The sequence below is a fragment of the Chiloscyllium plagiosum genome, chromosome 23 (genome assembly GCF_004010195.1).
Source record: "Chiloscyllium plagiosum isolate BGI_BamShark_2017 chromosome 23, ASM401019v2, whole genome shotgun sequence".
NCBI lineage: Eukaryota > Metazoa > Chordata > Chondrichthyes > Orectolobiformes > Hemiscylliidae > Chiloscyllium > Chiloscyllium plagiosum.
In genome coordinates this window covers 51,659,983-51,670,425 of record NC_057732.1, presented here as the reverse complement: position 1 = coordinate 51,670,425, position 10,443 = coordinate 51,659,983, and positions in this window count along the sequence as shown.

Below are 10,443 nucleotides of genomic sequence, written 5' to 3'. Positions count from 1 at the left end.
ACCAACACACCCATCCACACACACCCACACACTTACTCAATCACACACCCAGACACCTACACAACCACCCACACACACCCACACACTTACTCAATCACACCCCCAGACACCTACACAACCACCCACACACATTGGGCTGGCCCCAATGTGCTTGTTTAGTTTCGCTGTTCTCCTGGATGTATGTTTTGTACAGTGCATTTTCATATTAAAAATGATTTCGGTTTGCAGGTGGTTATCTCTCAGGGACGATTATTCTTGCAGAACCCACGCATCCGATCCCCGGAGAGCGAGAAGACACATTCACACAAATTCACACCAGTAACTGTCTTCAATCTTTTGTTCGATAACTCCCTTGATGTACTCTGCTCATACACTTCCTAAAGTTTTTTTTTAATTTGCATCTGCAGCAGTTATTACTTCAAGACAGGTAATTGCTTCTTGATATTTCATCTCTGAATAATTTGAGAAGTATCAGGGTGCTGTGAATTGATATGAGACATTTCACACACCCTGGAGGTTTGGCTGTTCTCATCTCCTTGCTGGGATGTCAAATTATCTGATTTGCAACATGTCAATCTGTCCAGCAGTCTCTGCTTTAAAAAACAGAATTATTTGTCAAGGGTCTCTTTTTTTTAACAAATCCAGGCAAGAGACGGAAAATTTGAAATGGCATTTTAAAAGTAAGTCATGTCCTTGTGACAATATAACACTCCCCTGACCTACATTGGTTCCTTGCCCAGCAGTGCCTCAGTTTTACAATTCTCATTCCTGCTTTCAAATCCCTCCATCATTTCCCCACTCCTGTAGTCTTCTCCAGTCCTAGAACCCTCCAAAAAAAGGCCACACTCCTCCAATCCTAGTCTCTGTTTTAGGTGTAACCCTTCTTCAGGACTAGGGGTGGGTGTGGGGGAGCTGCAGATAAAGGGGGTGGTGGAGGCAGGGTAGTGAGGTGGGGACAGGTAGATGGTATGTTAATGGGAGGGATGAGTCTGGTTGGTGGCAGGGAGGAGTGGAAGGGAGGAGGAGGGACTGGGAAGGGAGTCGGGGGATGAGAAGGGAGATATTTGAAATTGGAGAGCTCAGTGTTGAGTCCTCCGCGCTTTAGGCTGCCCAGGCAGAAGATGGGGTGTTGTTGCTCACATTTATGGTTTGGTTCGTTGTGGCAAAGGAGGAGGCCATGGATGGTCATGTCGGAAAGGGAGTGGTTGGGGGAATTGAAATGGGTGGTGACTGGGAGGTCCTGTGGGACCCTGCAGGCCCAGCTGTGATGCTTAGTGAGTCGTTCCCTAAGTTTACATTCGATCTCCCCGATGTGGAGAAGATCACACCAGGAGCGCCTGATGCAGTAAACTAGATTGGAAGAGTGGCAGGTGAGCCTCTGTCTGACCTGGAAAGACTGTTTGGAGCCCTGGATGGAGGTGAGGAGAGTGGTGTCTCGGCAGGTTTTGCATCTTTTTCAGTTACAGGGGAAGGTACCTGGGGATTCGGGGGTGGTGGGGGGGGGGTCGATGGGGAGAGTGGCGCAAACCAAGCATTGGTGGAGGGAGCAGTCCTTGCGGAAGGCAGGGAGGGGGATGATGTTCCTGGGGATGGGGTCCAGATGAAGTTGGTGGAAGTGTTTATGGATGATGCGTTGGATGTGGAGACTGGTGGGTGGTAGGTGAGGACAAGGTGTCTCTGTCTTTATTGCATTGGGAGAAGGGGTTTAGAGTGGTGGAACAGGGAATGGAGGAGGTGCTGCAGAGGAGGAGGGTCTGGATGACGGGGGGAGGAAAAGCACTTTTGAAATAGGTGGACATCTAGGATACCCGCGAATGGAAGGTCTCCTCATCCGAGCAGATGCGATGGAAGCGGAGGTATTGGGAGTTCTTGCAGGAGGTGTAGGAGTCTGTGGGTTTGCAGTAAACGTACCTTCTACTGCTCTCTGCCACTTACTGGATTCATTCCTCCCAATGACCAACTGGGTCGGACCCTCTGCTTGTCCTCACTTATCCCCACTTCACTACCCTGGCACCCACCCCATTTACCTGCAGCTCCCCTTACACCCACGCCCAGTCCTGAAGAAGGGTTAACCCGAGACATTGACTTCTCCACCTCTTGATGCTGCCTGCCTTGCTGTGTCCCCCCAGCCTCCTGCCTGTCCCTCCTGATGCTGCCTGGCTTGCTGTGTTCACCCAGCCTCCTGCCTGTCCCTCCTGAAGCTGCCTGCCTTGCTGTGTTCCCCCAGCCTCCTGCCTGTCCCTCCTGATGCTGCCTGCCTTGCTGTGTCCCCCCAGCCTCCTGCCTGTCCCTCCTGATGCTGCCTGGCTTGCTGTGTTCACCCAGCCTCCTGCCTGTCCCTCTTGATGCTGCCTGCCTTGCTGTGTCCCCCCAGCCTCCTGCCTGTCCCTCCTGATGCTGCCTGGCTTGCTGTGTTCACCCAGCCTCCTGCCTGTCCCTCCTGAAGCTGCCTGGCTTGCTGTGTTCCCCCAGCCTCCTGCCTGTCCCTCCTGCAGCTGCCTGCCTTGCTGTGTTCCCCCAGCCTCCTGCCTGTCCCTCCTGATGCTGCCTGGCTTGCTGTGTCCCCCCAGCCGCCTGCCTGTCCCTCCTGATGCTGCCTGCCTTGCTGTGTTCCCCCCAGCCTCCTGCCTGTCCCTCCCCTGCCTTGCTGTGTTCCCCCCAGCCTCCTGCCTGTCCCTCCTGAAGCTGCCTGGCTCGCTGTGTTCCCCCAGCCTCCTGCCTGTCCCTCCTGAAGCTGCCTGCCTTGCTGTGTTCCCCCAGCCTCCTGCCTGTCTACTTTGGATTCCAGCATCTGCAGTTTTTTTTGTCTCTGGAGTGGCTCTGGCTGCAAATCTGAAGCAGAATCATAATCAACACAAAACACTAACTCCTTTTTTTTCACTGAAAGTGCAGGGACTTCCAGTGAATTCTGATTTAATTGATTTTCATAATCGTGAGTGGTTGGTTTTCCATCTTAAGTTTGTGAAATGGTTCAGTTTTAACAAACTAAACTGTTAAAATGAAATGAGAATTGCTTTCCACGTTGCGTTTAATTTCTCATTTTTCTGAGAGCACTGTTGTTTCGATACTGTTGATTCTCCTCTCTTTTATAAAAGTGAGAATCCTGCCCTGATTGTTTTTTCTCTGATGCTGCTTTCTAGATTATTTGCTATTAACAAACACATGTGGGAGGTGACAGCACTGGTCATGTCTCTGCACAATGTCAAACACTGCAGACCCGCCTGACATTTCCCCACTCAAATTACAGGGAGCCAGTGCAGTAATCTATTCAGCAATAACATAAGGGCTACAAGCAGGAGGAGGCCATTCAGCCCTGAGCCTGCTCTGCCACTTGATAGCATCTTGGCTGATCTCATCTTTGCCTTAACTCCACTTTCCAGCTTGCTCCACATAATCCTTCACCCCATTACTAATTAAACTTAAATTTAATCAATGTCCCACGATCCACCGCACTCTGGGTGACGAATTCCACAGATTCGCCACGCTTTGCGGGAAGTGATTTCTCCTACTCTCTGTTTTAAATCTCCTACCCTTTATCCTAAAACTATGACTTCTCGTTCTTGATTGCCCCACGTGCAGAAACATCCTCTCTACGCCTACTTTGTCAATTCCTTTTAGCATCTGATATACCTCAATTACCTTTCCCCTCATTCTTCTAAATCCCAGACAGTGTAGGTCTGATGGCTGCTCTTTTTCTCTTCATTAGACAAACTCCTCATCTCTGGAAACAATTTAGTGACCCTCATCTGAACCGCCTCCAATGCAACTACATCCCTCCTCAAGTAAGGGGACCAAAAGTTGCAGTCTCATTAATGCCTTGAAAACAAAAAAATGCTGGAGATCTCAGTCAGCTCGACTTGAAATGTTAGCTTGCTCTCTCTCCACAGATGCTGCCTGACCCACTGTGATCTCTAGTATTTGTTGTTTTCAGTACAGATTCCAGCATCTTTGTTCCTATGCATTAATGCATTGTCTAACTTCAGTACTTCACTATTTTTATATCCCATTCCTTTATCAATAAATGCCAAAATTCCATTTGCCTCCTTATTACCTACTGTTGCTGTATACTAGCTTTTTGCAATTCATGCACAAGGACACCCAGATTCCTTTTCATTTACATTACATTACATTACAGTGTGGAAACAGGCCCTTCAGCCCAACAAGTCCACACCGACCCGCCAAAGCGTAACCCACCCAGACCCATTCCCCTACATTTACCCCTTACCTAACATTATGGGCAATTTAGCATGGCCAATTCACTTAACCTGCACATCTTTGGATTGTGGGAGGAAACCGGAGCACCCGGAGGAAACCCACGCAGACACGGGGAGAATGTGCAAACTCCACACAGAGAGTCGCCTGAGTCGGGAATTGAACCCGGGTCTCTGGCGCTGTGAGGCAGCAGTGCTAACCACTGTGCCACCGAGCTGCCCACAAGCACTGCACTGAAACACTCTGAAGTTTCGTTCCATTTAGATAATACATTGTCCGTCTATTTCTCCATCAAAATGGATAACCTCACACATAATCACGCTAAACTGTTCCCGGCCCCTGCCAATACCACTCTAGCACGAGTCCCAGGTGGTGATTGGTTCTTTCCATCCTTTTTGCCATTACTGGAGGATCTCACTCACCACGGTCCCTGGCAATACAGCTGATTATTGTAGCTTTCAAAGTAAAATCTGTCAACAGCAGCTGTTGCTATTTAAGTACTGGTCATTGCTGGTTACAATGCTGGAACTGAAAGGATAAAGAAGACCATGATTAATTAGAAATGATATTATAACACATTACAAAAGTTTTACTGAAACATGAATGACTTGTTTCCAAGTGCTTGCCATCAAACTGAAACCATGTTCTAATTTCTCAATGGCACTGACTGAATGCCATAATATATTGAGGATTAAAGGAGTGAAATTGAGCTTGTTGATAATTTAACCCAAACAAAAAAGAGGCAGCGTGAGAATGAGACATCGGTTTGGCACGGTGCAGCAACCTTCTGTAGAATAATTGAAAAGCTGAGTTTCACCCCTAAGTGTTTTAAGAGTAAACACGGCAGTGTCTGCACTTAGAACTGATCAGAGGGTGAGAGGTTGTGAAGGCAGAGAAAATCACAAATGAATGTAATTTGAGGAAAGGGGTAGGGGTGGTGAATATCTGCTGAGTGTGAGTAAGAGACAGATGGTGTTTTGAGGAGACATGGCGTTAGAGAAGGAAAGAGGAAGTACTTGCCTTTGTATAACACTTAAATGAACTCAGTTCATCTCAAAATATTTCAGGTAACTAAATATGTTTCTTGCTGTGTGGTCTGTCAGCTGGGTGGCTGGTTCAGAGCCACAATGATGTTAATGGAGTGGGGGACAATCTCCATAATGGTTGTGAATAATCCTTCCTTCTCACCTCAATTCTTGATTCGTATCTGCTGTCTGGGCAATTAGAGATGTGCATTAAATACTGGCCTAGCCAGTGCCACCCACATCATGGGAATGAATAAAAAAAAGCTTTTCTTGATGTAAAGTGGTACCCCTCTATATAACCATGTGTAGGCATTCCAACCAGAACTCTATCAACAAACACATCCATTTAGACCCCACCTACCACCCCCTGAGAAAAGAGCAGGAAATGACATCACCAACACCTGAAATGACATCACCAACCCAAGAAAACCGAAACACATAAATAAAAAATGATACATAATATCAGTGCTTCACCGGAGGCTCACTGATGATGTTACCTAGTATGGTGACAAAATGTCTGAAAATGAACCTTCCAGCTCAGTGAGCTAACTTACATTCAGAGTCTCAACCTGAGCTATAAATCTTCTCAAAACTTGATATGTGTAAGCGATGGAATCACTTTTCTCTCTGTAACATAGAGAGATACCTATGGTCCCTCATAGACATAGGCTTTCATCTTTCTAATAACATATCACTTGTTGTTTTGTCCGCAAATGTATCAACCAATTGATGCCGACAAACTCCTCCAAATAGCATTGAGACAGATGTTCCTGAGCTGATTTTTGTTGTGTTAGACAGAGATAACGTCGAGTGACCTCTGGACCATTGTGAAGGGCCAGTGATCTGATTTCACACTGCCAGACTCACAAATAGGTTACCTCATAACATGTGGAAATGCAATTTGGGGATGGAACTGGAAGTATCCCTGAAGCAACACAATGTAACATTGAAATTAAAAGGCCACAAAGACTACAATTTTTTATATGTATTTTTATATAATGTTTTAATTTTATACTATATATATATAGTATGACAGTGTTGTGGAACAAGTAGTACAAGCAAATCTCAGAGTAAGGGATTACTCATTTAGGACAAGATGAGGTGGAGTGTAATGAATCTATGGAATTCTTTATCACAGAGGGTTGTAGATGTTGGGTTGTTGAGTATATTCAAAGCTGAGATAGATATATTTTTAATCAATAAAGGTTACTGGTCAAAGACTGGAGAGTGGAGTTGAGGATGATCAGAATAACAACGATCTCATTGAGTGGTGGAGCAGACTTGATGGGCTGAATGGCCTACGTATGTTCCGATGTCTTATGGTCTAAGCTGAAGTGAAATGACAGCACAATATAGACTGAGTTAGTCTCTTGCAGGTTTCATTATATTGGATTGAACGGATATTATTTGAGATTTGAATGTACTTGAATACTCCGAGAGAATGTTAAGAGAAATCTATACATCTGGTCTATTTTGCTTATAATGACAATTAAATGGTGTTTGAGAGCACAGCACAGGATAACTGAGGTCTGGAATGAATATTTCTTCACTCTTCAAAGTGGTGAAAAGCAAAGAGAGAGTCTCCAGCGTCCAAAATAATAGATAATTCAAATGTTACAAACAGGTGTGGAAAATAATCATAAAGAATAGTGAGGTGTCTAGAAGAATCGAATACAATAAGGTTCACAATGAACAAGATATTCTTTAGAGATACAAATTTCCAATTAGACCAGTCCTGGAGTTACTCTGGGCTGGTCTGTACAGCATTTTAAACTTAGGATTGCAGTTTACAGAATGAAACCCAGACTCCATGGGGTAATATACATGGAGAAATGAATCAATGTAGAATTATCTCACCTGAAATTTAGCTGGGAAAATGCTGATTTGATTTTCAAGATATTAAGGAAAACAGGTCAGGTAGAAATTATTTCTGCTTGTCAGCAGAATGTCCAAATGAGATGGGAGGGGGTACAGCCCGCCAAGTAGAACATGACTTTAGAGTGAAATTAGACAGCAGTCCTGATCACAGAGGAAATCGTATCGAAATGCAATTGATGCTGGATCAATTGTTTAGTTTAAAACTGAGATTGATAGATTTCTGCTAAGCAAAGGTATTAAGAGATGGGGGACAAAAGTCAGTGTGTGGAGTTAAGTCACAGGTTAGCCGTGGTCTCCTTTAGTTATAGAATTATAGAGATGTACAGCACAAAACAGATCCTTTGGACCAACTCTTCCATGCTGGATGGATATCCTAAGTTAATCTAGTCCCTTTTGCCAGCACTTGGCCCTTATCTCTCTAAACCCTTCTTATTCATATACCCATCCAGGTGCCGTTTAAACGCTGCAATTGTACCAGCCTCCACCACTTCCACTGGCAGCTCATTCCACACACACACACCACCCTCTACGTGAAAAGGTTGCCCCTTCAGTCCCTTTTAAACATTTCCCTTTTCACCTTAAACCTATGCCCTCTAGTTTTGAACTCCCCTACCTGGGGAAAAGATGCTGCAGGTCAGGCAACATCCAAGGAGCGGGAAAATTGACATTTTGGGCAAAAGCCCTTCATCAGGTCTCGACTCTAACCTCCAGCATCTGCAGTCCTCACTTTTGCCTACTTAAGAGACATACACAGTTGTCCTTATGTATTTATGTACTGTATTGTATAAACACATATACACATGATATAGTGTGGGACTTGTGGTTGTAGGAAGTAAGGCTTTTAGCCATCAGAAATCAAGGAAGCAATACATGAAACACATTATCAAAAGTTAATAAGGAAAGAAAGAATGAAGCACACTGCATTTATGTTGCACTTTTCACAACTATTGACTCTACTATGCAATCCATGGTTAATGAAATAATTTGTAAGTGTAGTCTCCTTTATAACAGATAAAAATCAGCATCCAAGTTGTACACAGCAAGCTCCCATAAAAACCAATTTAACAATGACTTGACGTATAATGTAATAATTTAATAATAATCTGTTCCAGCGATGATTAAATATTAGCCCAGACACCTGGGAGAATTCTCTTGCACTCCTTTAAAATATTGTCACAGCAGTTTTTCTGCCAATTTAAGAAAACACTTACACCTTCGGCTTAACAACTCATTCAATGATTAATGCTACAACAATTACAATCAGCACACCAGACAATTATAGCTATGACGATCAAAACTTAATTTATTCCAGGGAAACAATTTATTTGCATTATTCCCGATACATTAGAAATTTAAATTATGTATACATGATTGTCAAAGGCAGAGAACCTGGACAGGTCAGTTGCTATATAGGCCCCATATTCAATCTGCTAAACCATTACCAGAATTATTTGAATGATCAGAATTATTAGGGAAGGAGTAAACTTTTGCAATCCATTCATTACATGCACATTACAAGTACATATTGGACAAAATATAGTGAAAAAAATGTATTGACTGAGAAATTTGCAGTAATATTTGCCACATAGACATTCCCGGGCTTAAAGAGTATATTTTGAAGCTTTTAAAACATGCCCACAAACTTGAAAATCTTATAGTTACTAAAGGTGAATGCTTGCAATTAGAATTTCCCTTAGTTAAATTTTGCATGGGGATCGCTCGTTATTCAAATGAGCCATTGATTTGCTAAGAAAATCTCCACTGAAACCTCACCAAACCCTCTCCTTGCTCATTCCAATGTGTAAAATTGTACATCCTGCATATTTTTACACAATTCGCTGAGAAATTTCCAAAGTTGTTTTAGCTCTTTCTTTTGCCCCTCCCCTTGTCATTTCCTTTGAGCTGCCAATGCCAATGACAATTATCACCCAGCCAGGATGGCACATGCCAACAATTTCCTGCCAGGTCAGTAATGAAGCTACCTGATAGGTGGGTAATAGGGCATGCCCAAGAATTGCTTATTAGGAAAATGTAGCTTCCCTTTGCTGCTTCCCCCAAGGTTTTATATTCCTCTCCTATTGTCATGTGACTCACTTGCACATCACTGTCCTCAACTGCTCTTTTACCAATGTGAAAGATTTGAAAGTCCTACTAGATCCTTTGGTGATGGGTTCTGCCTACTCTATTACCAGCTCGTGGTCTTCTTTAAAAATTAAAACTTCAGGTAAAGCAACATTACGATTCATGGGCAGCAAGTTAATTGCACGGGAAATACTGTCTTTGTGTTTTTCGAATGTTAACTGTTGTGCAGAACTCATCCGACCCAGCTTCTCGACACTATGCTCTGATAATGTGTTTAGGGAAAAGAAATTAAAAGGTTAATGAAGGGGTGTGTAGATAATACCCTAACACCCCATCCATTCATGCATTGCAGTGCAACATGCATTTGCACACAGGCTTCAATTCACAATTAAATCTGAATCAGTTCTCAAATTTGTATCAATTGGATAATACACTGACAGTGTGCACTACTTGTTCTTAGCCATATAAGATACTATAGCTAGTTGAAATGTAATGGGGAGCTGTGTGTCATCTTTGTGTACAAGTTTTCCTCCCATGGAGAAAGCAGAAGGTTGCGCTCTCTCTCTCGTTAATAAAACGGTTTCCCAGAGATATTGAGACTCCTTTATACTGAGGTCATCTACAACTCAACTAAAGGCCCAAAGAAAACATTGGTGGGCAAAGCGTACCATTTCCATTGCCAGAAATCTTCAGGAAAGGTTATTTTAAGAGGACTTGAAAGTGCATTTACAACAAGGCAGTCACATCACAGTAACTGATTACTGTGCTAATGTGTTTTTTATGATAGATTTTTTTTATGATAGATAAGAACCTAGCTACACTTAATGATCACATTCTCACCCAATCAGCACCTCATTATATCCATCAATTCTTTTTTCCTCCAGCAACATGCCAACTTGTCTCATTGAACCAATACTGTCTACTTCCATCATCTTCTCCCGTAACTAATTTTACAAGAATGTTACCCTGGTTCCCGCGATATCCTTTTCTAGAACCAGTGTCCTACGTTATTAAGTTATACCATCTGGTTTTTTAACCCTTCCAGAAAATGAAACATCAACAATTCACTTTTAAAGAATCACTTTTCAGAGCAATGAATTTGTTGCAGACATTAATTTCTTTTATGCATCCAGTAAATGTTCCCTCTGTTCATGCTGTGAAATCCATTATACTGCAAAGTGTGATTTTCCCCTCTCCCATCCCAACCCAGGAACAGCAGTTAATCTCAGTTTGGGGTGACGATCCT